This window comes from Phyllobates terribilis, unplaced genomic scaffold (assembly GCF_046119375.1).
Source record: "Phyllobates terribilis strain yellow unplaced genomic scaffold, ASM4611937v1 Scaffold_5__5_contigs__length_657084704, whole genome shotgun sequence".
NCBI lineage: Eukaryota > Metazoa > Chordata > Amphibia > Anura > Dendrobatidae > Phyllobates > Phyllobates terribilis.
The window spans coordinates 76,475,300-76,500,357 of record NW_027362765.1 but is presented as its reverse complement, the minus strand read 5'-3'; the positions used below and the strand labels follow the sequence as shown (position 1 = coordinate 76,500,357).

Below are 25,058 nucleotides of genomic sequence, written 5' to 3'. Positions count from 1 at the left end.
AATGCAGTTTCTAAAATCAGAAAGAATTGAATTCAATGTTTTTTGTTCATTTTGCTTGTTTGTCGGATTTTGGGATGGACTCTTTGGCTCTGCTTTTCTTCTCCTCATTGGATTTTTCATGTTCAAAGTTGCAGAAGCCAGATTACAAGCTCATTTTGGTTCAACTTCAGCAACTGTACATTGCATTGCCATGTAATGTGATGCAATGCTATCTTTCTAGCTCTCCCTTTTTACTTCCTTTTGGATAAACAGACATATTAGGCAAGCATTTTGGAGCTTTCACCTAAATAACTACAGGTGGTGAGATAAGCTGCACAATATAATTGACCTTTCAGTATATTGTTGCACACACACCATCTATTTAGCAAATGCCCTTGTTATCAACAGCAGCCTTTTAAACTCACCTGAGCTAACAGGTATGTGCGCTGGTTACTCTGCTGCGCTTAAAATTTCTTTTTTGGTTTGCTACAATGCCTTTTCTGAAACGTTGTCTCCTTCTGCTGGAACACTGACTTCTTTCATTTAATGCCTGCAGACTATAAAAGAGAACCCAACCCAAAAAGTTTGGTTGATTAGTCTGTGGCATTCTGTTAAACTGTTGCTTATGGCGGTCTCTGTGAGCTTCTCAGCGACATTCAGCCAGCCAGGTATCCTGCCTGCAGTAGATGGAATGTGGCAATGGAACGCTGGCTGCGCGTGTCATAATAGGCTCTGAGCCTTTATATACCTGTGCACAGCAGCAGCCACCTTCAGTCTGCTGCTGGACAGCCAGCAGCAGCAGCAGCAGGAGAGGTATGTAATCAGGAGCCCTCCTGCTAAGGGTAGACAGCTGCTCGTTCCACCCCACCCCCCGCCTTAATTGGTTCTCCTCCCTTCCAACGGTGTTGAGGCGGGTGGGAACAGCAGGGGGTGAAGGTGCTGTGTTTAAAGAGGTGGAGTTATGCAGATCTAAAACGCGTGGATTGCAGCAGCAGCAAGCCGAAAAGTGCAGGCATGTAAGGGATCTAGAGGTTGACAACATGTCTTCTTAACGGGAGTCCAGGAGCTCATCTCCACAAATGGACTTTTTAGGATCCTTGGGTGGCTCCGTAGTTTGAAACCAATTCTGGTTATCGCTTCTCGGCCTTTTGGCTAAGATCAAGTGTAGTATCTGTTCTTATCAGTTTAATATCTGATACGTCCCCTATCTGGGGACCATATATTAAATGGATTTTTAGAACAGGGAGATGGAAAAAGAGCTTGCTCTGTCCACTCCACGCATTGACCTGGTATTGCAGTATCTCCAGGACCGGTGCACCCCTTCTTTAATGCAGTTTCTAAAATCAGAAAGAATTGAATTCAATGTTTTTTGTTCATTTTGCTTGTTTGTCGGATTTTGGGATGGACTCTTTGGCTCTGCTTTTCTTCTCCTCATTGGATTTTTCATGTTCAAAGTTGCAGAAGCCAGATTACAAGCTCATTTTGGTTCAACTTCAGCAACTGTGCATTGCATTGCCATGTAATGTGATGCAATGCTATCTTTCTAGCTCTCCCTTTTTACTTCCTTTTGGATAAACAGACATATTAGGCAAGCATTTTGGAGCTTTCACCTAAATAACTACAGGTGGTGAGATAAGCTGCACAATATAATTGACCTTTCAGTATATTGTTGCACACACACCATCTATTTAGCAAATGCCCTTGTTATCAACAGCAGCCTTTTAAACTCACCTGAGCTAACAGGTATGTGCGCTGGTTACTCTGCTGCGCTTAAAATTTCTTTTTTGGTTTGCTACAATGCCTTTTCTGAAACGTTGTCTCCTTCTGCTGGAACACTGACTTCTTTCATTTAATGCCTGCAGACTATAAAAGAGAACCCAACCCAAAAAGTTTGGTTGATTAGTCTGTGGCATTCTGTTAAACTGTTGCTTATGGCGGTCTCTGTGAGCTTCTCAGCGACATTCAGCCAGCCAGGTATCCTGCCTGCAGTAGATGGAATGTGGCAATGGAACGCTGGCTGCGCGTGTCATAATAGGCTCTGAGCCTTTATATACCTGTGCACAGCAGCAGCCACCTTCAGTCTGCTGCTGGACAGCCAGCAGCAGCAGCAGCAGGAGAGGTATGTAATCAGGAGCCCTCCTGCTAAGGGTAGACAGCTGCTCGTTCCACCCCACCCCCCGCCTTAATTGGTTCTCCTCCCTTCCAACGGTGTTGAGGCGGGTGGGAACAGCAGGGGGTGAAGGTGCTGTGTTTAAAGAGGTGGAGTTATGCAGATCTAAAACGCGTGGATTGCAGCAGCAGCAAGCCGAAAAGTGCAGGCATGTAAGGGATCTAGAGGTTGACAACATGTCTTCTTAACGGGAGTCCAGGAGCTCATCTCCACAAATGGACTTTTTAGGATCCTTGGGTGGCTCCGTAGTTTGAAACCAATTCTGGTTATCGCTTCTCGGCCTTTTGGCTAAGATCAAGTGTAGTATCTGTTCTTATCAGTTTAATATCTGATACGTCCCCTATCTGGGGACCATATATTAAATGGATTTTTAGAACAGGGAGATGGAAAAAGAGCTTGCTCTGTCCACTCCACGCATTGACCTGGTATTGCAGTATCTCCAGGACCGGTGCACCCCTTCTTTAATGCAGTTTCTAAAATCAGAAAGAATTGAATTCAATGTTTTTTGTTCATTTTGCTTGTTTGTCGGATTTTGGGATGGACTCTTTGGCTCTGCTTTTCTTCTCCTCATTGGATTTTTCATGTTCAAAGTTGCAGAAGCCAGATTACAAGCTCATTTTGGTTCAACTTCAGCAACTGTGCATTGCATTGCCATGTAATGTGATGCAATGCTATCTTTCTAGCTCTCCCTTTTTACTTCCTTTTGGATAAACAGACATATTAGGCAAGCATTTTGGAGCTTTCACCTAAATAACTACAGGTGGTGAGATAAGCTGCACAATATAATTGACCTTTCAGTATATTGTTGCACACACACCATCTATTTAGCAAATGCCCTTGTTATCAACAGCAGCCTTTTAAACTCACCTGAGCTAACAGGTATGTGCGCTGGTTACTCTGCTGCGCTTAAAATTTCTTTTTTGGTTTGCTACAATGCCTTTTCTGAAACGTTGTCTCCTTCTGCTGGAACACTGACTTCTTTCATTTAATGCCTGCAGACTATAAAAGAGAACCCAACCCAAAAAGTTTGGTTGATTAGTCTGTGGCATTCTGTTAAACTGTTGCTTATGGCGGTCTCTGTGAGCTTCTCAGCGACATTCAGCCAGCCAGGTATCCTGCCTGCAGTAGATGGAATGTGGCAATGGAACGCTGGCTGCGCGTGTCATAATAGGCTCTGAGCCTTTATATACCTGTGCACAGCAGCAGCCACCTTCAGTCTGCTGCTGGACAGCCAGCAGCAGCAGCAGCAGGAGAGGTATGTAATCAGGAGCCCTCCTGCTAAGGGTAGACAGCTGCTCGTTCCACCCCACCCCCCGCCTTAATTGGTTCTCCTCCCTTCCAACGGTGTTGAGGCGGGTGGGAACAGCAGGGGGTGAAGGTGCTGTGTTTAAAGAGGTGGAGTTATGCAGATCTAAAACGCGTGGATTGCAGCAGCAGCAAGCCGAAAAGTGCAGGCATGTAAGGGATCTAGAGGTTGACAACATGTCTTCTTAACGGGAGTCCAGGAGCTCATCTCCACAAATGGACTTTTTAGGATCCTTGGGTGGCTCCGTAGTTTGAAACCAATTCTGGTTATCGCTTCTCGGCCTTTTGGCTAAGATCAAGTGTAGTATCTGTTCTTATCAGTTTAATATCTGATACGTCCCCTATCTGGGGACCATATATTAAATGGATTTTTAGAACAGGGAGATGGAAAAAGAGCTTGCTCTGTCCACTCCACGCATTGACCTGGTATTGCAGTATCTCCAGGACCGGTGCACCCCTTCTTTAATGCAGTTTCTAAAATCAGAAAGAATTGAATTCAATGTTTTTTGTTCATTTTGCTTGTTTGTCGGATTTTGGGATGGACTCTTTGGCTCTGCTTTTCTTCTCCTCATTGGATTTTTCATGTTCAAAGTTGCAGAAGCCAGATTACAAGCTCATTTTGGTTCAACTTCAGCAACTGTGCATTGCATTGCCATGTAATGTGATGCAATGCTATCTTTCTAGCTCTCCCTTTTTACTTCCTTTTGGATAAACAGACATATTAGGCAAGCATTTTGGAGCTTTCACCTAAATAACTACAGGTGGTGAGATAAGCTGCACAATATAATTGACCTTTCAGTATATTGTTGCACACACACCATCTATTTAGCAAATGCCCTTGTTATCAACAGCAGCCTTTTAAACTCACCTGAGCTAACAGGTATGTGCGCTGGTTACTCTGCTGCGCTTAAAATTTCTTTTTTGGTTTGCTACAATGCCTTTTCTGAAACGTTGTCTCCTTCTGCTGGAACACTGACTTCTTTCATTTAATGCCTGCAGACTATAAAAGAGAACCCAACCCAAAAAGTTTGGTTGATTAGTCTGTGGCATTCTGTTAAACTGTTGCTTATGGCGGTCTCTGTGAGCTTCTCAGCGACATTCAGCCAGCCAGGTATCCTGCCTGCAGTAGATGGAATGTGGCAATGGAACGCTGGCTGCGCGTGTCATAATAGGCTCTGAGCCTTTATATACCTGTGCACAGCAGCAGCCACCTTCAGTCTGCTGCTGGACAGCCAGCAGCAGCAGCAGCAGGAGAGGTATGTAATCAGGAGCCCTCCTGCTAAGGGTAGACAGCTGCTCGTTCCACCCCACCCCCCGCCTTAATTGGTTCTCCTCCCTTCCAACGGTGTTGAGGCGGGTGGGAACAGCAGGGGGTGAAGGTGCTGTGTTTAAAGAGGTGGAGTTATGCAGATCTAAAACGCGTGGATTGCAGCAGCAGCAAGCCGAAAAGTGCAGGCATGTAAGGGATCTAGAGGTTGACAACATGTCTTCTTAACGGGAGTCCAGGAGCTCATCTCCACAAATGGACTTTTTAGGATCCTTGGGTGGCTCCGTAGTTTGAAACCAATTCTGGTTATCGCTTCTCGGCCTTTTGGCTAAGATCAAGTGTAGTATCTGTTCTTATCAGTTTAATATCTGATACGTCCCCTATCTGGGGACCATATATTAAATGGATTTTTAGAACAGGGAGATGGAAAAAGAGCTTGCTCTGTCCACTCCACGCATTGACCTGGTATTGCAGTATCTCCAGGACCGGTGCACCCCTTCTTTAATGCAGTTTCTAAAATCAGAAAGAATTGAATTCAATGTTTTTTGTTCATTTTGCTTGTTTGTCGGATTTTGGGATGGACTCTTTGGCTCTGCTTTTCTTCTCCTCATTGGATTTTTCATGTTCAAAGTTGCAGAAGCCAGATTACAAGCTCATTTTGGTTCAACTTCAGCAACTGTGCATTGCATTGCCATGTAATGTGATGCAATGCTATCTTTCTAGCTCTCCCTTTTTACTTCCTTTTGGATAAACAGACATATTAGGCAAGCATTTTGGAGCTTTCACCTAAATAACTACAGGTGGTGAGATAAGCTGCACAATATAATTGACCTTTCAGTATATTGTTGCACACACACCATCTATTTAGCAAATGCCCTTGTTATCAACAGCAGCCTTTTAAACTCACCTGAGCTAACAGGTATGTGCGCTGGTTACTCTGCTGCGCTTAAAATTTCTTTTTTGGTTTGCTACAATGCCTTTTCTGAAACGTTGTCTCCTTCTGCTGGAACACTGACTTCTTTCATTTAATGCCTGCAGACTATAAAAGAGAACCCAACCCAAAAAGTTTGGTTGATTAGTCTGTGGCATTCTGTTAAACTGTTGCTTATGGCGGTCTCTGTGAGCTTCTCAGCGACATTCAGCCAGCCAGGTATCCTGCCTGCAGTAGATGGAATGTGGCAATGGAACGCTGGCTGCGCGTGTCATAATAGGCTCTGAGCCTTTATATACCTGTGCACAGCAGCAGCCACCTTCAGTCTGCTGCTGGACAGCCAGCAGCAGCAGCAGCAGGAGAGGTATGTAATCAGGAGCCCTCCTGCTAAGGGTAGACAGCTGCTCGTTCCACCCCACCCCCCGCCTTAATTGGTTCTCCTCCCTTCCAACGGTGTTGAGGCGGGTGGGAACAGCAGGGGGTGAAGGTGCTGTGTTTAAAGAGGTGGAGTTATGCAGATCTAAAATGCGTGGATTGCAGCAGCAGCAAGCCGAAAAGTGCAGGCATGTAAGGGATCTAGAGGTTGACAACATGTCTTCTTAACGGGAGTCCAGGAGCTCATCTCCACAAATGGACTTTTTAGGATCCTTGGGTGGCTCCGTAGTTTGAAACCAATTCTGTTTATCGCTTCTCGGCCTTTTGGCTAAGATCAAGTGTAGTATCTGTTCTTATCAGTTTAATATCTGATACGTCCCCTATCTGGGGACCATATATTAAATGGATTTTTAGAACAGGGAGATGGAAAAAGAGCTTGCTCTGTCCACTCCACGCATTGACCTGGTATTGCAGTATCTCCAGGACCGGTGCACCCCTTCTTTAATGCAGTTTCTAAAATCAGAAAGAATTGAATTCAATGTTTTTTGTTCATTTTGCTTGTTTGTCGGATTTTGGGATGGACTCTTTGGCTCTGCTTTTCTTCTCCTCATTGGATTTTTCATGTTCAAAGTTGCAGAAGCCAGATTACAAGCTCATTTTGGTTCAACTTCAGCAACTGTGCATTGCATTGCCATGTAATGTGATGCAATGCTATCTTTCTAGCTCTCTCTTTTTACTTCCTTTTGGATAAACAGACATATTAGGCAAGCATTTTGGAGCTTTCACCTAAATAACTACAGGTGGTGAGATAAGCTGCACAATATAATTGACCTTTCAGTATATTGTTGCACACACACCATCTATTTAGCAAATGCCCTTGTTATCAACAGCAGCCTTTTAAACTCACCTGAGCTAACAGGTATGTGCGCTGGTTACTCTGCTGCGCTTAAAATTTCTTTTTTGGTTTGCTACAATGCCTTTTCTGAAACGTTGTCTCCTTCTGCTGGAACACTGACTTCTTTCATTTAATGCCTGCAGACTATAAAAGAGAACCCAACCCAAAAAGTTTGGTTGATTAGTCTGTGGCATTCTGTTAAACTGTTGCTTATGGCGGTCTCTGTGAGCTTCTCAGCGACATTCAGCCAGCCAGGTATCCTGCCTGCAGTAGATGGAATGTGGCAATGGAACGCTGGCTGCGCGTGTCATAATAGGCTCTGAGCCTTTATATACCTGTGCACAGCAGCAGCCACCTTCAGTCTGCTGCTGGACAGCCAGCAGCAGCAGCAGCAGGAGAGGTATGTAATCAGGAGCCCTCCTGCTAAGGGTAGACAGCTGCTCGTTCCACCCCACCCCCCGCCTTAATTGGTTCTCCTCCCTTCCAACGGTGTTGAGGCGGGTGGGAACAGCAGGGGGTGAAGGTGCTGTGTTTAAAGAGGTGGAGTTATGCAGATCTAAAACGCGTGGATTGCAGCAGCAGCAAGCCGAAAAGTGCAGGCATGTAAGGGATCTAGAGGTTGACAACATGTCTTCTTAACGGGAGTCCAGGAGCTCATCTCCACAAATGGACTTTTTAGGATCCTTGGGTGGCTCCGTAGTTTGAAACCAATTCTGGTTATCGCTTCTCGGCCTTTTGGCTAAGATCAAGTGTAGTATCTGTTCTTATCAGTTTAATATCTGATACGTCCCCTATCTGGGGACCATATATTAAATGGATTTTTAGAACAGGGAGATGGAAAAAGAGCTTGCTCTGTCCACTCCACGCATTGACCTGGTATTGCAGTATCTCCAGGACCGGTGCACCCCTTCTTTAATGCAGTTTCTAAAATCAGAAAGAATTGAATTCAATGTTTTTTGTTCATTTTGCTTGTTTGTCGGATTTTGGGATGGACTCTTTGGCTCTGCTTTTCTTCTCCTCATTGGATTTTTCATGTTCAAAGTTGCAGAAGCCAGATTACAAGCTCATTTTGGTTCAACTTCAGCAACTGTGCATTGCATTGCCATGTAATGTGATGCAATGCTATCTTTCTAGCTCTCCCTTTTTACTTCCTTTTGGATAAACAGACATATTAGGCAAGCATTTTGGAGCTTTCACCTAAATAACTACAGGTGGTGAGATAAGCTGCACAATATAATTGACCTTTCAGTATATTGTTGCACACACACCATCTATTTAGCAAATGCCCTTGTTATCAACAGCAGCCTTTTAAACTCACCTGAGCTAACAGGTATGTGCGCTGGTTACTCTGCTGCGCTTAAAATTTCTTTTTTGGTTTGCTACAATGCCTTTTCTGAAACGTTGTCTCCTTCTGCTGGAACACTGACTTCTTTCATTTAATGCCTGCAGACTATAAAAGAGAACCCAACCCAAAAAGTTTGGTTGATTAGTCTGTGGCATTCTGTTAAACTGTTGCTTATGGCGGTCTCTGTGAGCTTCTCAGCGACATTCAGCCAGCCAGGTATCCTGCCTGCAGTAGATGGAATGTGGCAATGGAACGCTGGCTGCGCGTGTCATAATAGGCTCTGAGCCTTTATATACCTGTGCACAGCAGCAGCCACCTTCAGTCTGCTGCTGGACAGCCAGCAGCAGCAGCAGCAGGAGAGGTATGTAATCAGGAGCCCTCCTGCTAAGGGTAGACAGCTGCTCGTTCCACCCCACCCCCCGCCTTAATTGGTTCTCCTCCCTTCCAACGGTGTTGAGGCGGGTGGGAACAGCAGGGGGTGAAGGTGCTGTGTTTAAAGAGGTGGAGTTATGCAGATCTAAAACGCGTGGATTGCAGCAGCAGCAAGCCGAAAAGTGCAGGCATGTAAGGGATCTAGAGGTTGACAACATGTCTTCTTAACGGGAGTCCAGGAGCTCATCTCCACAAATGGACTTTTCAGGATCCTTGGGTGGCTCCGTAGTTTGAAACCAATTCTGGTTATCGCTTCTCGGCCTTTTGGCTAAGATCAAGTGTAGTATCTGTTCTTATCAGTTTAATATCTGATACGTCCCCTATCTGGGGACCATATATTAAATGGATTTTTAGAACAGGGAGATGGAAAAAGAGCTTGCTCTGTCCACTCCACGCATTGACCTGGTATTGCAGTATCTCCAGGACCGGTGCACCCCTTCTTTAATGCAGTTTCTAAAATCAGAAAGAATTGAATTCAATGTTTTTTGTTCATTTTGCTTGTTTGTCGGATTTTGGGATGGACTCTTTGGCTCTGCTTTTCTTCTCCTCATTGGATTTTTCATGTTCAAAGTTGCAGAAGCCAGATTACAAGCTCATTTTGGTTCAACTTCAGCAACTGTGCATTGCATTGCCATGTAATGTGATGCAATGCTAACTTTCTAGCTCTCCCTTTTTACTTCCTTTTGGATAAACAGACATATTAGGCAAGCATTTTGGAGCTTTCACCTAAATAACTACAGGTGGTGAGATAAGCTGCACAATATAATTGACCTTTCAGTATATTGTTGCACACACACCATCTATTTAGCAAATGCCCTTGTTATCAACAGCAGCCTTTTAAACTCACCTGAGCTAACAGGTATGTGCGCTGGTTACTCTGCTGCGCTTAAAATTTCTTTTTTGGTTTGCTACAATGCCTTTTCTGAAACGTTGTCTCCTTCTGCTGGAACACTGACTTCTTTCATTTAATGCCTGCAGACTATAAAAGAGAACCCAACCCAAAAAGTTTGGTTGATTAGTCTGTGGCATTCTGTTAAACTGTTGCTTATGGCGGTCTCTGTGAGCTTCTCAGCGACATTCAGCCAGCCAGGTATCCTGCCTGCAGTAGATGGAATGTGGCAATGGAACGCTGGCTGCGCGTGTCATAATAGGCTCTGAGCCTTTATATACCTGTGCACAGCAGCAGCCACCTTCAGTCTGCTGCTGGACAGCCAGCAGCAGCAGCAGCAGGAGAGGTATGTAATCAGGAGCCCTCCTGCTAAGGGTAGACAGCTGCTCGTTCCACCCCACCCCCCGCCTTAATTGGTTCTCCTCCCTTCCAACGGTGTTGAGGCGGGTGGGAACAGCAGGGGGTGAAGGTGATGTGTTTAAAGAGGTGGAGTTATGCAGATCTAAAACGCGTGGATTGCAGCAGCAGCAAGCCGAAAAGTGCAGGCATGTAAGGGATCTAGAGGTTGACAACATGTCTTCTTAACGGGAGTCCAGGAGCTCATCTCCACAAATGGACTTTTTAGGATCCTTGGGTGGCTCCGTAGTTTGAAACCAATTCTGGTTATCGCTTCTCGGCCTTTTGGCTAAGATCAAGTGTAGTATCTGTTCTTATCAGTTTAATATCTGATACGTCCCCTATCTGGGGACCATATATTAAATGGATTTTTAGAACAGGGAGATGGAAAAAGAGCTTGCTCTGTCCACTCCACGCATTGACCTGGTATTGCAGTATCTCCAGGACCGGTGCACCCCTTCTTTAATGCAGTTTCTAAAATCAGAAAGAATTGAATTCAATGTTTTTTGTTCATTTTGCTTGTTTGTCGGATTTTGGGATGGACTCTTTGGCTCTGCTTTTCTTCTCCTCATTGGATTTTTCATGTTCAAAGTTGCAGAAGCCAGATTACAAGCTCATTTTGGTTCAACTTCAGCAACTGTGCATTGCATTGCCATGTAATGTGATGCAATGCTATCTTTCTAGCTCTCCCTTTTTACTTCCTTTTGGATAAACAGACATATTAGGCAAGCATTTTGGAGCTTTCACCTAAATAACTACAGGTGGTGAGATAAGCTGCACAATATAATTGACCTTTCAGTATATTGTTGCACACACACCATCTATTTAGCAAATGCCCTTGTTATCAACAGCAGCCTTTTAAACTCACCTGAGCTAACAGGTATGTGCGCTGGTTACTCTGCTGCGCTTAAAATTTCTTTTTTGGTTTGCTACAATGCCTTTTCTGAAACGTTGTCTCCTTCTGCTGGAACACTGACTTCTTTCATTTAATGCCTGCAGACTATAAAAGAGAACCCAACCCAAAAAGTTTGGTTGATTAGTCTGTGGCATTCTGTTAAACTGTTGCTTATGGCGGTCTCTGTGAGCTTCTCAGCGACATTCAGCCAGCCAGGTATCCTGCCTGCAGTAGATGGAATGTGGCAATGGAACGCTGGCTGCGCGTGTCATAATAGGCTCTGAGCCTTTATATACCTGTGCACAGCAGCAGCCACCTTCAGTCTGCTGCTGGACAGCCAGCAGCAGCAGCAGCAGCAGGAGAGGTATGTAATCAGGAGCCCTCCTGCTAAGGGTAGACAGCTGCTCGTTCCACCCCACCCCCCGCCTTAATTGGTTCTCCTCCCTTCCAACGGTGTTGAGGCGGGTGGGAACAGCAGGGGGTGAAGGTGCTGTGTTTAAAGAGGTGGAGTTATGCAGATCTAAAACGCGTGGATTGCAGCAGCAGCAAGCCGAAAAGTGCAGGCATGTAAGGGATCTAGAGGTTGACAACATGTCTTCTTAACGGGAGTCCAGGAGCTCATCTCCACAAATGGACTTTTTAGGATCCTTGGGTGGCTCCGTAGTTTGAAACCAATTCTGGTTATCGCTTCTCGGCCTTTTGGCTAAGATCAAGTGTAGTATCTGTTCTTATCAGTTTAATATCTGATACGTCCCCTATCTGGGGACCATATATTAAATGGATTTTTAGAACAGGGAGATGGAAAAAGAGCTTGCTCTGTCCACTCCACGCATTGACCTGGTATTGCAGTATCTCCAGGACCGGTGCACCCCTTCTTTAATGCAGTTTCTAAAATCAGAAAGAATTGAATTCAATGTTTTTTGTTCATTTTGCTTGTTTGTCGGATTTTGGGATGGACTCTTTGGCTCTGCTTTTCTTCTCCTCATTGGATTTTTCATGTTCAAAGTTGCAGAAGCCAGATTACAAGCTCATTTTGGTTCAACTTCAGCAACTGTGCATTGCATTGCCATGTAATGTGATGCAATGCTAACTTTCTAGCTCTCCCTTTTTACTTCCTTTTGGATAAACAGACATATTAGGCAAGCATTTTGGAGCTTTCACCTAAATAACTACAGGTGGTGAGATAAGCTGCACAATATAATTGACCTTTCAGTATATTGTTGCACACACACCATCTATTTAGCAAATGCCCTTGTTATCAACAGCAGCCTTTTAAACTCACCTGAGCTAACAGGTATGTGCGCTGGTTACTCTGCTGCGCTTAAAATTTCTTTTTTGGTTTGCTACAATGCCTTTTCTGAAACGTTGTCTCCTTCTGCTGGAACACTGACTTCTTTCATTTAATGCCTGCAGACTATAAAAGAGAACCCAACCCAAAAAGTTTGGTTGATTAGTCTGTGGCATTCTGTTAAACTGTTGCTTATGGCGGTCTCTGTGAGCTTCTCAGCGACATTCAGCCAGCCAGGTATCCTGCCTGCAGTAGATGGAATGTGGCAATGGAACGCTGGCTGCGCGTGTCATAATAGGCTCTGAGCCTTTATATACCTGTGCACAGCAGCAGCCACCTTCAGTCTGCTGCTGGACAGCCAGCAGCAGCAGCAGCAGGAGAGGTATGTAATCAGGAGCCCTCCTGCTAAGGGTAGACAGCTGCTCGTTCCACCCCACCCCCCGCCTTAATTGGTTCTCCTCCCTTCCAACGGTGTTGAGGCGGGTGGGAACAGCAGGGGGTGAAGGTGCTGTGTTTAAAGAGGTGGAGTTATGCAGATCTAAAACGCGTGGATTGCAGCAGCAGCAAGCCGAAAAGTGCAGGCATGTAAGGGATCTAGAGGTTGACAACATGTCTTCTTAACGGGAGTCCAGGAGCTCATCTCCACAAATGGACTTTTTAGGATCCTTGGGTGGCTCCGTAGTTTGAAACCAATTCTGGTTATCGCTTCTCGGCCTTTTGGCTAAGATCAAGTGTAGTATCTGTTCTTATCAGTTTAATATCTGATACGTCCCCTATCTGGGGACCATATATTAAATGGATTTTTAGAACAGGGAGATGGAAAAAGAGCTTGCTCTGTCCACTCCACGCATTGACCTGGTATTGCAGTATCTCCAGGACCGGTGCACCCCTTCTTTAATGCAGTTTCTAAAATCAGAAAGAATTGAATTCAATGTTTTTTGTTCATTTTGCTTGTTTGTCGGATTTTGGGATGGACTCTTTGGCTCTGCTTTTCTTCTCCTCATTGGATTTTTCATGTTCAAAGTTGCAGAAGCCAGATTACAAGCTCATTTTGGTTCAACTTCAGCAACTGTGCATTGCATTGCCATGTAATGTGATGCAATGCTATCTTTCTAGCTCTCCCTTTTTACTTCCTTTTGGATAAACAGACATATTAGGCAAGCATTTTGGAGCTTTCACCTAAATAACTACAGGTGGTGAGATAAGCTGCACAATATAATTGACCTTTCAGTATATTGTTGCACACACACCATCTATTTAGCAAATGCCCTTGTTATCAACAGCAGCCTTTTAAACTCACCTGAGCTAACAGGTATGTGCGCTGGTTACTCTGCTGCGCTTAAAATTTCTTTTTTGGTTTGCTACAATGCCTTTTCTGAAACGTTGTCTCCTTCTGCTGGAACACTGACTTCTTTCATTTAATGCCTGCAGACTATAAAAGAGAACCCAACCCAAAAAGTTTGATTGATTAGTCTGTGGCATTCTGTTAAACTGTTGCTTATGGCGGTCTCTGTGAGCTTCTCAGCGACATTCAGCCAGCCAGGTATCCTGCCTGCAGTAGATGGAATGTGGCAATGGAACGCTGGCTGCGCGTGTCATAATAGGCTCTGAGCCTTTATATACCTGTGCACAGCAGCAGCCACCTTCAGTCTGCTGCTGGACAGCCAGCAGCAGCAGCAGCAGGAGAGGTATGTAATCAGGAGCCCTCCTGCTAAGGGTAGACAGCTGCTCGTTCCACCCCACCCCCCGCCTTAATTGGTTCTCCTCCCTTCCAACGGTGTTGAGGCGGGTGGGAACAGCAGGGGGTGAAGGTGCTGTGTTTAAAGAGGTGGAGTTATGCAGATCTAAAACGCGTGGATTGCAGCAGCAGCAAGCCGAAAAGTGCAGGCATGTAAGGGATCTAGAGGTTGACAACATGTCTTCTTAACGGGAGTCCAGGAGCTCATCTCCACAAATGGACTTTTTAGGATCCTTGGGTGGCTCCGTAGTTTGAAACCAATTCTGGTTATCGCTTCTCGGCCTTTTGGCTAAGATCAAGTGTAGTATCTGTTCTTATCAGTTTAATATCTGATACGTCCCCTATCTGGGGACCATATATTAAATGGATTTTTAGAACAGGGAGATGGAAAAAGAGCTTGCTCTGTCCACTCCACGCATTGACCTGGTATTGCAGTATCTCCAGGACCGGTGCACCCCTTCTTTAATGCATTTTCTAAAATCAGAAAGAATTGAATTCAATGTTTTTTGTTCATTTTGCTTGTTTGTCGGATTTTGGGATGGACTCTTTGGCTCTGCTTTTCTTCTCCTCATTGGATTTTTCATGTTCAAAGTTGCAGATGCCAGATTACAAGCTCATTTTGGTTCAACTTCAGCAACTGTGCATTGCATTGCCATGTAATGTGATGCAATGCTATCTTTCTAGCTCTCCCTTTTTACTTCCTTTTGGATAAACAGACATATTAGGCAAGCATTTTGGAGCTTTCACCTAAATAACTACAGGTGGTGAGATAAGCTGCACAATATAATTGACCTTTCAGTATATTGTTGCACACACACCATCTATTTAGCAAATGCCCTTGTTATCAACAGCAGCCTTTTAAACTCACCTGAGCTAACAGGTATGTGCGCTGGTTACTCTGCTGCGCTTAAAATTTCTTTTTTGGTTTGCTACAATGCCTTTTCTGAAACGTTGTCTCCTTCTGCTGGAACACTGACTTCTTTCATTTAATGCCTGCAGACTATAAAAGAGAACCCAACCCAAAAAGTTTGGTTGATTAGTCTGTGGCATTCTGTTAAACTGTTGCTTATGGCGGTCTCTGTGAGCTTCTCAGCGACATTCAGCCAGCCAGGTATCCTGCCTGCAGTAGATGGAATGTGGCAATGGAACGCTGGCTGCGCGTGTCATAATAGGCTCTGAGCCTTTATATACCTGTGCACAGCAGCAGCCACCTTCAGTCTGCTGCTGGACAGCCAGCAGCAGCAGCAGCAGGAGAGGTATGTAATCAGGAGCCCTCCTGCTAAGGGTAGACAGCTGCTCGTTCCACCCCACCCCCCGCCTTAATTGGTTCTCCTCCCTTCCAACGGTGTTGAGGCGGGTGGGAACAGCAGGGGGTGAAGGTGCTGTGTTTAAAGAGGTGGAGTTATGCAGATCTAAAACGCGTGGATTGCAGCAGCAGCAAGCCGAAAAGTGCAGGCATGTAAGGGATCTAGAGGTTGACAACATGTCTTCTTAACGGGAGTCCAGGAGCTCATCTCCACAAATGGACTTTTTAGGATCCTTGGGTGGCTCCGTAGTTTGAAACCAATTCTGGTTATCGCTTCTCGGCCTTTTGGCTAAGATCAAGTGTAGTATCTGTTCTTATCAGTTTAATATCTGATACGTCCCCTATCTGGGGACCATATATTAAATGGATTTTTAGAACAGGGAGATGGAAAAAGAGCTTGCTCTGTCCACTCCACGCATTGACCTGGTATTGCAGTATCTCCAGGACCGGTGCACCCCTTCTTTAATGCAGTTTCTAAAATCAGAAAGAATTGAATTCAATGTTTTTTGTTCATTTTGCTTGTTTGTCGGATTTTGGGATGGACTCTTTGGCTCTGCTTTTCTTCTCCTCATTGGATTTTTCATGTTCAAAGTTGCAGAAGCCAGATTACAAGCTCATTTTGGTTCAACTTCAGCAACTGTGCATTGCATTGCCATGTAATGTGATGCAATGCTATCTTTCTAGCTCTCCCTTTTTACTTCCTTTTGGATAAACAGACATATTAGGCAAGCATTTTGGAGCTTTCACCTAAATAACTACAGGTGGTGAGATAAGCTGCACAATATAATTGACCTTTCAGTATATTGTTGCACACACACCATCTATTTAGCAAATGCCCTTGTTATCAACAGCAGCCTTTTAAACTCACCTGAGCTAACAGGTATGTGCGCTGGTTACTCTGCTGCGCTTAAAATTTCTTTTTTGGTTTGCTACAATGCCTTTTCTGAAACGTTGTCTCCTTCTGCTGGAACACTGACTTCTTTCATTTAATGCCTGCAGACTATAAAAGAGAACCCAACCCAAAAAGTTTGGTTGATTAGTCTGTGGCATTCTGTTAAACTGTTGCTTATGGCGGTCTCTGTGAGCTTCTCAGCGACATTCAGCCAGCCAGGTATCCTGCCTGCAGTAGATGGAATGTGGCAATGGAACGCTGGCTGCGCGTGTCATAATAGGCTCTGAGCCTTTATATACCTGTGCACAGCAGCAGCCACCTTCAGTCTGCTGCTGGACAGCCAGCAGCAGCAGGAGAGGTATGTAATCAGGAGCCCTCCTGCTAAGGGTAGACAGCTGCTCGTTCCACCCCACCCCCCGCCTTAATTGGTTCTCCTCCCTTCCAACGGTGTTGAGGCGGGTGGGAACAGCAGGGGGTGAAGGTGCTGTGTTTAAAGAGGTGGAGTTATGCAGATCTAAAACGCGTGGATTGCAGCAGCAGCAAGCCGAAAAGTGCAGGCATGTAAGGGATCTAGAGGTTGACAACATGTCTTCTTAACGGGAGTCCAGGAGCTCATCTCCACAAATGGACTTTTTAGGATCCTTGGGTGGCTCCGTAGTTTGAAACCAATTCTGGTTATCGCTTCTCGGCCTTTTGGCTAAGATCAAGTGTAGTATCTGTTCTTATCAGTTTAATATCTGATACGTCCCCTATCTGGGGACCATATATTAAATGGATTTTTAGAACAGGGAGATGGAAAAAGAGCTTGCTCTGTCCACTCCACGCATTGACCTGGTATTGCAGTATCTCCAGGACCGGTGCACCCCTTCTTTAATGCAGTTTCTAAAATCAGAAAGAATTGAATTCAATGTTTTTTGTTCATTTTGCTTGTTTGTCGGATTTTGGGATGGACTCTTTGGCTCTGCTTTTCTTCTCCTCATTGGATTTTTCATGTTCAAAGTTGCAGAAGCCAGATTACAAGCTCATTTTGGTTCAACTTCAGCAACTGTGCATTGCATTGCCATGTAATGTGATGCAATGCTATCTTTCTAGCTCTCCCTTTTTACTTCCTTTTGGATAAACAGACATATTAGGCAAGCATTTTGGAGCTTTCACCTAAATAACTACAGGTGGTGAGATAAGCTGCACAATATAATTGACCTTTCAGTATATTGTTGCACACACACCATCTATTTAGCAAATGCCCTTGTTATCAACAGCAGCCTTTTAAACTCACCTGAGCTAACAGGTATGTGCGCTGGTTACTCTGCTGCGCTTAAAATTTCTTTTTTGGTTTGCTACAATGCCTTTTCTGAAACGTTGTCTCCTTCTGCTGGAACACTGACTTCTTTCATTTAATGCCTGCAGACTATAAAAGAGAACCCAACCCAAAAAGTTTGGTTGATTAGTCTGTGGCATTCTGTTAAACTGTTGCTTATGGCGGTCTCTGTGAGCTTCTCAGCGACATTCAGCCAGCCAGGTATCCTGCCTGCAGTAGATGGAATGTGGCAATGGAACGCTGGCTGCGCGTGTCATAATAGGCTCTGAGCCTTTATATACCTGTGCACAGCAGCAGCCACCTTCAGTCTGCTGCTGGACAGCCAGCAGCAGCAGCAGCAGGAGAGGTATGTAATCAGGAGCCCTCCTGCTAAGGGTAGACAGCTGCTCGTTCCACCCCACCCCCCGCCTTAATTGGTTCTCCTCCCTTCCAACGGTGTTGAGGCGGGTGGGAACAGCAGGGGGTGAAGGTGCTGTGTTTAAAGAGGTGGAGTTATGCAGATCTAAAACGCGTGGATTGCAGCAGCAGCAAGCCGAAAAGTGCAGGCATGTAAGGGATCTAGAGGTTGACAACATGTCTTCTTAACGGGAGTCCAGGAGCTCATCTCCACAAATGGACTTTTTAGGATCCTTGGGTGGCTCCGTAGTTTGAAACCAATTCTGGTTATCGCTTCTCGGCCTTTTGGCTAAGATCAAGTGTAGTATCTGTTATTATCAGTTTAATATCTGATACGTCCCCTATCTGGGGACCATATATTAAATGGATTTTTAGAACAGGGAGATGGAAAAAGAGCTTGCTCTGTCCACTCCACGCATTGACCTGGTATTGCAGTATCTCCAGGACCGGTGCACCCCTTCTTTAATGCAGTTTCTAAAATCAGAAAGAATTGAATTCAATGTTTTTTGTTCATTTTGCTTGTTTGTCGGATTTTGGGATGGACTCTTTGGCTCTGCTTTTCTTCTCCTCATTGGATTTTTCATGTTCAAAGTTGCAGAAGCCAGATTACAAGCTCATTTTGGTTCAACTTCAGCAACTGTGCATTGCATTGCCATGTAATGTGATGCAATGCTATCTTTCTAGCTCTCCCTTTTTACTTCCTTTTGGATAAACAGACATATTAGGCAAGCATTTTGGAGCTTTCACCTAAATAACTACAGGTGGTGAGATAAGCTGCACAATATAATTGACCTTTCAGTATATTGTTGCACACACACCATCTATTTAGCAAATGCCCTTGTTATCAACAGCAGCCTTTTAAACTCACCTGAGCTAACAGGTATGTGCGCTGGTTACTCTGCTGCGCTTAAAATTTCTTTTTTGGTTTGCTACAATGCCTTTTCTGAAACGTTGTCTCCTTCTGCTGGAACACTGACTTCTTTCATTTAATGCCTGCAGACTATAAAAGAGAACCCAACCCAAAAAGTTTGGTTGATTAGTCTGTGGCATTCTGTTAAACTGTTGCTTATGGCGGTCTCTGTGAGCTTCTCAGCGACATTCAGCCAGCCAGGTATCCTGCCTGCAGTAGATGGAATGTGGCAATGGAACGCTGGCTGCGCGTGTCATAATAGGCTCTGAGCCTTTATATACCTGTGCACAGCAGCAGCCACCTTCAGTCTGCTGCTGGACAGCCAGCAGCAGCAGCAGCAGGAGAGGTATGTAATCAGGAGCCCTCCTGCTAAGGGTAGACAGCTGCTCGTTCCACCCCACCCCCCGCCTTAATTGGTTCTCCTCCCTTCCAACGGTGTTGAGGCGGGTGGGAACAGCAGGGGGTGAAGGTGCTGTGTTTAAAGAGGTGGAGTTATGCAGATCTAAAACGCGTGGATTGCAGCAGCAGCAAGCCGAAAAGTGCAGGCATGTAAGGGATCTAGAGGTTGACAACATGTCTTCTTAACGGGAGTCCAGGAGCTCATCTCCACAAATGGACTTTTTAGGATCCTTGGGTGGCTCCGTAGTTTGAAACCAATTCTGGTTATCGCTTCTCGGCCTTTTGGCTCAGACCTAGTGTTTGGACAAGAGGTTCCTTGTGTACTAGCCCTCGGCCTTCCAGCATCGCCACTTCGGTGGCTTAAGCTGGATGCTGCTATAGGGGGAGAGTGAGGAGGAAACGAGAAGGCGATTCCTGAAGCGACCATGGGTGTCAAGCTTCGCTTTGCTGGGACCGGGGATCCCCGGGTCAAGAATGCTTTCCGTATCGAGGTCTCTGAGGAGAAGAAGGACCATTTCTCGTTGCCATACCTGGTCAACGCCATTTTCTATGAAATCCTGAAGATCCAGAAGTCGGAGATCATCTGTTTGCAGGAGTTCAGAAGGGAGCATAGGTACGTCTTGGTGCTTTCTTCTATGGCGGCTTGCCAAAACCTTTTCAAAACTCTTCAAGTCCTTTCAGAGCACCCTCAGCTGGATGGACTTATCTTCACTGTTCTCTACTCTAAGGGGGATATCCCGGTGGTAGTATTCATGCACAACCCCTTTATCTCCCGGGATGATATCACTGCATTCCTGAGAAGACACTGCATTTTTGTGCAATTCTCCCATAAAATCTTAAATGGAGAAGGGCTGTGGACTGGGAAGTATAAATACTTTGTGAGGTTTGGGATAGACCCTCATGGTCCTGGAGGTATTCACTATCCTCCCCTGAACTTTACAATTGGAAGAGACTCTGGATATCTGTTTTTTCCTGAGGCGCCATTGTTCTGCAGGAGATGCAACATGTTCGGGCATATCCAGGATTTCTGCAAACAATTGCCAAACTGTAGAAAGTGCAACAAGTACGGTCATCTGGCGAAGGATTGTTCCAACCCGGTGGTATGTGATGCCTGCGGGGAGGAAGGACATGTGATTCGGGATTGTAAGGCTAAAGTCAAGCCTAGGTCCTTCTCCGAAGTGACCAAAGGTAAGCCTACTGTCCCTGCTGTTACCCCACAGGTGACTACTGCAGAGATCAATGAGGAGACGGAGCCCCCTGAGGTTGAAGATCTGGTGGGTGAGGCCCAGACCCTGTTGGACCCTCCAGCCCCTGCTGGGCCAAGTATGGAGATCTCCGAGTTGGATGTGGACCTCCCTCATCAGTCCGAAATATGTGGTGAGGGTGACATGGATGTGTCTCTTGCTCGAACCCCTGCATTGTCCTGGGGTGCTACAGACGAAGAGGTGGCCAGGGATGGTGGCCAAGGAGACTTTACTTCTGGGAGGTCTTTTGATGATGATGATACTCCTGAACTGGCCAATAAAAAACCCAGACGAGAGTACTCACCTGCCAGCGGAGGGTGCGACAGTCCTGCAAGTGACCGCATTTACCCGCAGGATGTCTTCTCCCCTGATGCTCCTTACCTTGGCATCCCTGAGAGCATCAACACCTTTGGGGTGCTTTCCCAGTCTGATGATAATGGATGAGTATGGTGTGATCAACATTGAGTCATGTATTTCTTTTCTTTAATTAATGTCTTGCCAATCTGGTTGGGATGTAGTGTCCCTAAATGTAAGGCAGATCAGATCTAAAATCAGAAGAACAACTGTTCTGGACTACCTGAAACATTTAGGTGCTGATGTTTTTTGCCTTCAGGAGTGTGGGATTCAGGATGCTCCTTGTGACAAAGACTGGCCTTACGGACAGCATATCTGGTCAGGGTCTAATCATAATAAAAATGATGGGGTGGGGATATTAGTTGGGAATAAAGAAATCTCTATTGATAGTTATATTGTGGTGGAGGTGGGCCGATGTTTAATTGCATTTTTGAGTTATAGAGGGTGGCGGGTCAGAATTATTAATTTATATTGCCCTACAGGGAAGGAAGAGCGGCTTGCTCTTCTTGAAAAATTAAGTTTTTTTCTTCCAGGGAAATCTCCCACTATTTTTGTTGGGGACGTTAATTGTGTCACAGAAGGAAAGTGTGACATAACAGGAAAGAAATTGTCCCATTTAATTTGTGATTTTTCCTTTTTAGATGCAGCAGTTGTTGTTCTTGGCATGCCACCACCGCCGACATACCATGCTGACCGTGGTGAGATTCATTCCAGAATTGATTTAATGTTATTTTCTAAAAATATGGTATGTTTGGATTTTTCTCAACAAAAGGTACCTTTTTCGGACCATGAATGTTTGAGAGGCGTGTTTTGTGCGAATGGTGACCAAGTGTATGGCGGTGGGGTATGGAAGTTGAATGCAAGGCTGTTAGAGGATGATGAGGTGATGAATGAGTTTAATGTAAAGTATGAAAGATGGAGAATGCGTAAGAAGGATTTTGTGTGTGTTCTTGACTGGTGGGACTGGGTGAAAGTGCAATTTAAAACTTTCTTCAAAAAGTGGGGCTATAGAAAAGCTGCCAGATATAGGAATAGGTTTAATGACCTTAATAGACGGATTGACTGGTTGAGAAAGTGTGTTGCAAGTGGTTTGGAGATGTCTGATCAGCTTACTGAGGCTAAGAATGAATTGAAGCGTGTGTTGGATGAGAAAGGAAAGGAAATTATATATCGTACTAAAATTGAGCACCTGGAGAAAAATGAGAAGTGTACGAGGTTCTTTTTTAAAAAAATGAATGGTAGGAAGACTGATATGAATGAAGTTGTGAATGAAAGTGGAACCAACTGTATGGGTGAGGATGTGCTGAAAGAAGTGAATAGGTTTTATAGCAAGTTGTATGATGAGAAATGGATTGACTCTGGGCTTGTGTCATATGTTCTGAATGGTGTGGAGAAAAAACTTGATTCTGAGGAGCGTGATCTGTTGTGTGAGGATGTAGTTCTGGATGAAGTGAAGAATGTGGTGTGGAGTGCTAAAAAGAGTAAGACTCCTGGGAAAGATGGTATACCTGTAGAGTTGTATGTGAAAGCATGGGAAGTTTTGGGAACAGATTTGACTGAGGTATGTAAGTATATGTGGGTGAATGGTAGGTTGTGTGAATCAATGAAAGAAGGAGTGGTTGTGCTTGTGTATAAAAAGGGTGAGAGGAAACGTTTGGAAAACTGGAGACCAATAACACTGCTGAATTCGGATTATAAGGTCTACAGTAAGTTACTGGCAAATCGTATGCGTGAAGTGATTGGTAGTGTTGTGGAGGAGGACCAAGTATGTGCAGTGCCTGGAAGAAGTATGAGTGATAACTTGTTATTGTTGAGAGATATGATTGGGGATTGCAAGGATAGAAAGCAGAAATGTATGACTTTAGCTATTGATTTTGAGAAGGCGTTTGACAGGGTTTCGCATGTGTTTTTGTTTAAAGTACTGGAAAGAATGGGGTTTCCTAGAGAATTTGTGAATTGTGTAAAATCATTGTATGATTGTGTGTCAAGTGAGTTCTTGGTTAATGGGTGGCTGTGTGACAAAGTGAAGATTAGGTCAGGAGTAAGGCAGGGGTGTCCTATGTCCCCCGTCTTATTTGTATGTGTAATAGAACCATTGTTATGTTTGATTAGACGGGATAAAATGATGAGAGGTTTGTTGGTGCCTGGTAGTGGTGGTAAGCATGTGAAAGTGTTAGGTTATATGGATGATGTTGTGGTTGTGAGTGAAAGTATGGCTTCTTTGAGTAGAATTAAATTGCTTTTGGATTTTTTTGTTGGTGCGTCTGGTTTTAGGGTAAATTGGAATAAATGTAGTTTTAAATGTTTTGGAGATAGTAGTATTCGTATGGATGGTGTAAAGTGTGAAGTGGGTGCAATCAAGATTTTGGGCGTATTATTTAATGATGACTTAAAAGGGAATGAAAGTTGGGAAGAGTGTGGTATGCGGGTTGAACGTAAATTGAATTTTTGGCGAATGAGAGAATTGACTCTGCGTGGTAAGGTGTTAATTATCAAAGCAGTGAATCTCCCTATCCTGCTTTATGTGGCGACTGTTTTTCCTTCTTCTTACAGGAAAATTAAGAGAATAGAGAAGTTGGTATTCACATTCCTGTGGTGTAGTAAGATGGAGAAGTTGAAGCGGGAGAGCCTTTTTAAGGCTTGTCAGCATGGTGGGCTGGCCTTTCCCAATATTGAAGTTTTTTTAGGTCTTAATTATATTAAGACTGTGGTTATTTTGCTGGGTAAAGGCAATAAAGGTGCTTTTATGGCTAATTATTCTGCTGGATGGATGTTGTATGGGTTATGCTGGAGGAAGAGAGATGCGAGTGTGCCTGTGGCCTTTAAGTGTCCTGTTTGGTATGAGCTGATTGAGAAATTTGTGAGAAAGCATGATTTGTTGAGTGTGGGAATGAATGATTTTAGAATGACCAAGAATGTGGTGAAAAGAATGAGTGCAAATGAGGTAGAGTGTAATATTGTTGGGCTGAGAGGGAATGAGGTTTCAGATGCATGGAAGAAGTTAGATACGTATGGGATGTCAAACAAACAGAAGGATGTGGTGTGGATGACTTTACATAATATTTTACCTGTGAGAGAAGTGCAGAAGAAAAGAGAGTTGATAAGAACAGATCTGTGTCCGAGAGTGGGATGTGGTGGTTGTGAGACTGTGAGGCATGTTATGTGGGATTGTGAGTACGCGTACAGTGTGTGGAAGTGTGTAGGTGGATTGTGTAAGGGTTTAGCAGGCGTGAATTTTGTGGATTGGCGTGTGGCGATGTTTGGAATTGGTGCGTGTAGTCGGTCTAAAGATAGAATTTTATGGTTGATAATGGCTTGTGTGATGGAGAGTTTGTGGGATGCAAGGAACCTTGGACTTTTCAAGAGGAAATCTTTATCAGTGAATGAATGTGTTAGACTTATTCTTTCAAGACTATACCTGATATATAAGTTGGACAGCAGAGGCGGTGGTGGCACAGATGCCGAAGGGATTTGGAAATTTAAAAAGTGGCATTACCTTATCAAATACCAGTGATTTTTTTCTTTGTGATTCCTTGAAGTTTCTGCATTTGTGTTACGTAAAGGATGTTCCCTTGTGATTATATTTCGTCTTATACTACTGCTAAATAAATAGAACCATGATGATGAGAAGTTTTAAGTAGCAAATTTTGGAGAAATTCATACTGTTTGCTAAAAAACTAAACTGAATGGTTTAAAAAAAAAAAAAAAAAAAAAAAAAATCTGTTCTTATCAGTTTAATATCTGATACGTCCCCTATCTGGGGACCATATATTAAATGGATTTTTAGAACAGGGAGATGGAAAAAGAGCTTGCTCTGTCCACTCCACGCATTGACCTGGTATTGCAGTATCTCCAGGACCGGTGCACCCCTTCTTTAATGCAGTTTCTAAAATCAGAAAGAATTGAATTCAATGTTTTTTGTTCATTTTGCTTGTTTGTCGGATTTTGGGATGGACTCTTTGGCTCTGCTTTTCTTCTCCTCATTGGATTTTTCATGTTCAAAGTTGCAGAAGCCAGATTACAAGCTCATTTTGGTTCAACTTCAGCAACTGTGCATTGCATTGCCATGTAATGTGATGCAATGCTATCTTTCTAGCTCTCCCTTTTTACTTCCTTTTGGATAAACAGACATATTAGGCAAGCATTTTGGAGCTTTCACCTAAACAACTACAGGTGGTGAGATAAGCTGCACAATATAATTGACCTTTCAGTATATTGTTGCACACACACCATCTATTTAGCAAATGCCCTTGTTATCAACAGCAGCCTTTTAAACTCACCTGAGCTAACAGGTATGTGCGCTGGTTACTCTGCTGCGCTTAAAATTTCTTTTT

The 25,058-nt window shown here is 44.2% G+C and overlaps 14 non-coding genes and 1 pseudogene across 14 annotated transcripts; all 15 read left to right on the top strand.

Moving 5' to 3' along the window:
- Window positions 1-1,111: 1,111 nt before the first annotated feature.
- Window positions 1,112-1,302, top strand: LOC141150029 (U2 spliceosomal RNA). Its single transcript, XR_012246302.1, has one exon. It is a non-coding gene; the product is annotated as a U2 spliceosomal RNA (small nuclear RNA).
- A 1,115-nt stretch (window positions 1,303-2,417) lies between these two features.
- LOC141150017 (U2 spliceosomal RNA) lies at window positions 2,418-2,608 on the top strand. Its single transcript, XR_012246291.1, has one exon. It is a non-coding gene; the product is annotated as a U2 spliceosomal RNA (small nuclear RNA).
- Window positions 2,609-3,723: 1,115 nt separating this feature from the next.
- Window positions 3,724-3,914, top strand: LOC141150006 (U2 spliceosomal RNA). The gene has a single exon (XR_012246280.1). It is a non-coding gene; the product is annotated as a U2 spliceosomal RNA (small nuclear RNA).
- Window positions 3,915-5,029: 1,115 nt separating this feature from the next.
- LOC141149993 (U2 spliceosomal RNA) lies at window positions 5,030-5,220 on the top strand. Its single transcript, XR_012246268.1, has one exon. It is a non-coding gene; the product is annotated as a U2 spliceosomal RNA (small nuclear RNA).
- A 1,115-nt stretch (window positions 5,221-6,335) lies between these two features.
- Window positions 6,336-6,526, top strand: LOC141149982 (U2 spliceosomal RNA). Its single transcript, XR_012246257.1, has one exon. It is a non-coding gene; the product is annotated as a U2 spliceosomal RNA (small nuclear RNA).
- A 1,115-nt stretch (window positions 6,527-7,641) lies between these two features.
- On the top strand, window positions 7,642-7,832 carry LOC141149971 (U2 spliceosomal RNA). Its single transcript, XR_012246246.1, has one exon. It is a non-coding gene; the product is annotated as a U2 spliceosomal RNA (small nuclear RNA).
- Window positions 7,833-8,947: 1,115 nt separating this feature from the next.
- Window positions 8,948-9,138, top strand: LOC141149959 (U2 spliceosomal RNA). Its single transcript, XR_012246235.1, has one exon. It is a non-coding gene; the product is annotated as a U2 spliceosomal RNA (small nuclear RNA).
- Window positions 9,139-10,253: 1,115 nt separating this feature from the next.
- On the top strand, window positions 10,254-10,444 carry LOC141149947 (U2 spliceosomal RNA). Its single transcript, XR_012246224.1, has one exon. It is a non-coding gene; the product is annotated as a U2 spliceosomal RNA (small nuclear RNA).
- A 1,118-nt stretch (window positions 10,445-11,562) lies between these two features.
- On the top strand, window positions 11,563-11,753 carry LOC141149935 (U2 spliceosomal RNA). The gene has a single exon (XR_012246213.1). It is a non-coding gene; the product is annotated as a U2 spliceosomal RNA (small nuclear RNA).
- A 1,115-nt stretch (window positions 11,754-12,868) lies between these two features.
- On the top strand, window positions 12,869-13,059 carry LOC141149924 (U2 spliceosomal RNA). Its single transcript, XR_012246202.1, has one exon. It is a non-coding gene; the product is annotated as a U2 spliceosomal RNA (small nuclear RNA).
- Window positions 13,060-14,174: 1,115 nt separating this feature from the next.
- LOC141149913 (U2 spliceosomal RNA) lies at window positions 14,175-14,365 on the top strand. The gene has a single exon (XR_012246191.1). It is a non-coding gene; the product is annotated as a U2 spliceosomal RNA (small nuclear RNA).
- Window positions 14,366-15,480: 1,115 nt separating this feature from the next.
- LOC141149901 (U2 spliceosomal RNA) lies at window positions 15,481-15,671 on the top strand. Its single transcript, XR_012246180.1, has one exon. It is a non-coding gene; the product is annotated as a U2 spliceosomal RNA (small nuclear RNA).
- Window positions 15,672-16,780: 1,109 nt separating this feature from the next.
- LOC141149888 (U2 spliceosomal RNA) lies at window positions 16,781-16,971 on the top strand. Its single transcript, XR_012246169.1, has one exon. It is a non-coding gene; the product is annotated as a U2 spliceosomal RNA (small nuclear RNA).
- A 1,115-nt stretch (window positions 16,972-18,086) lies between these two features.
- LOC141149918 (U2 spliceosomal RNA) lies at window positions 18,087-18,277 on the top strand. The gene has a single exon (XR_012246196.1). It is a non-coding gene; the product is annotated as a U2 spliceosomal RNA (small nuclear RNA).
- Window positions 18,278-24,383: 6,106 nt separating this feature from the next.
- Window positions 24,384-24,596, top strand: LOC141150619 (U2 spliceosomal RNA; annotated as a pseudogene).
- Window positions 24,597-25,058: the final 462 nt, after the last annotated feature.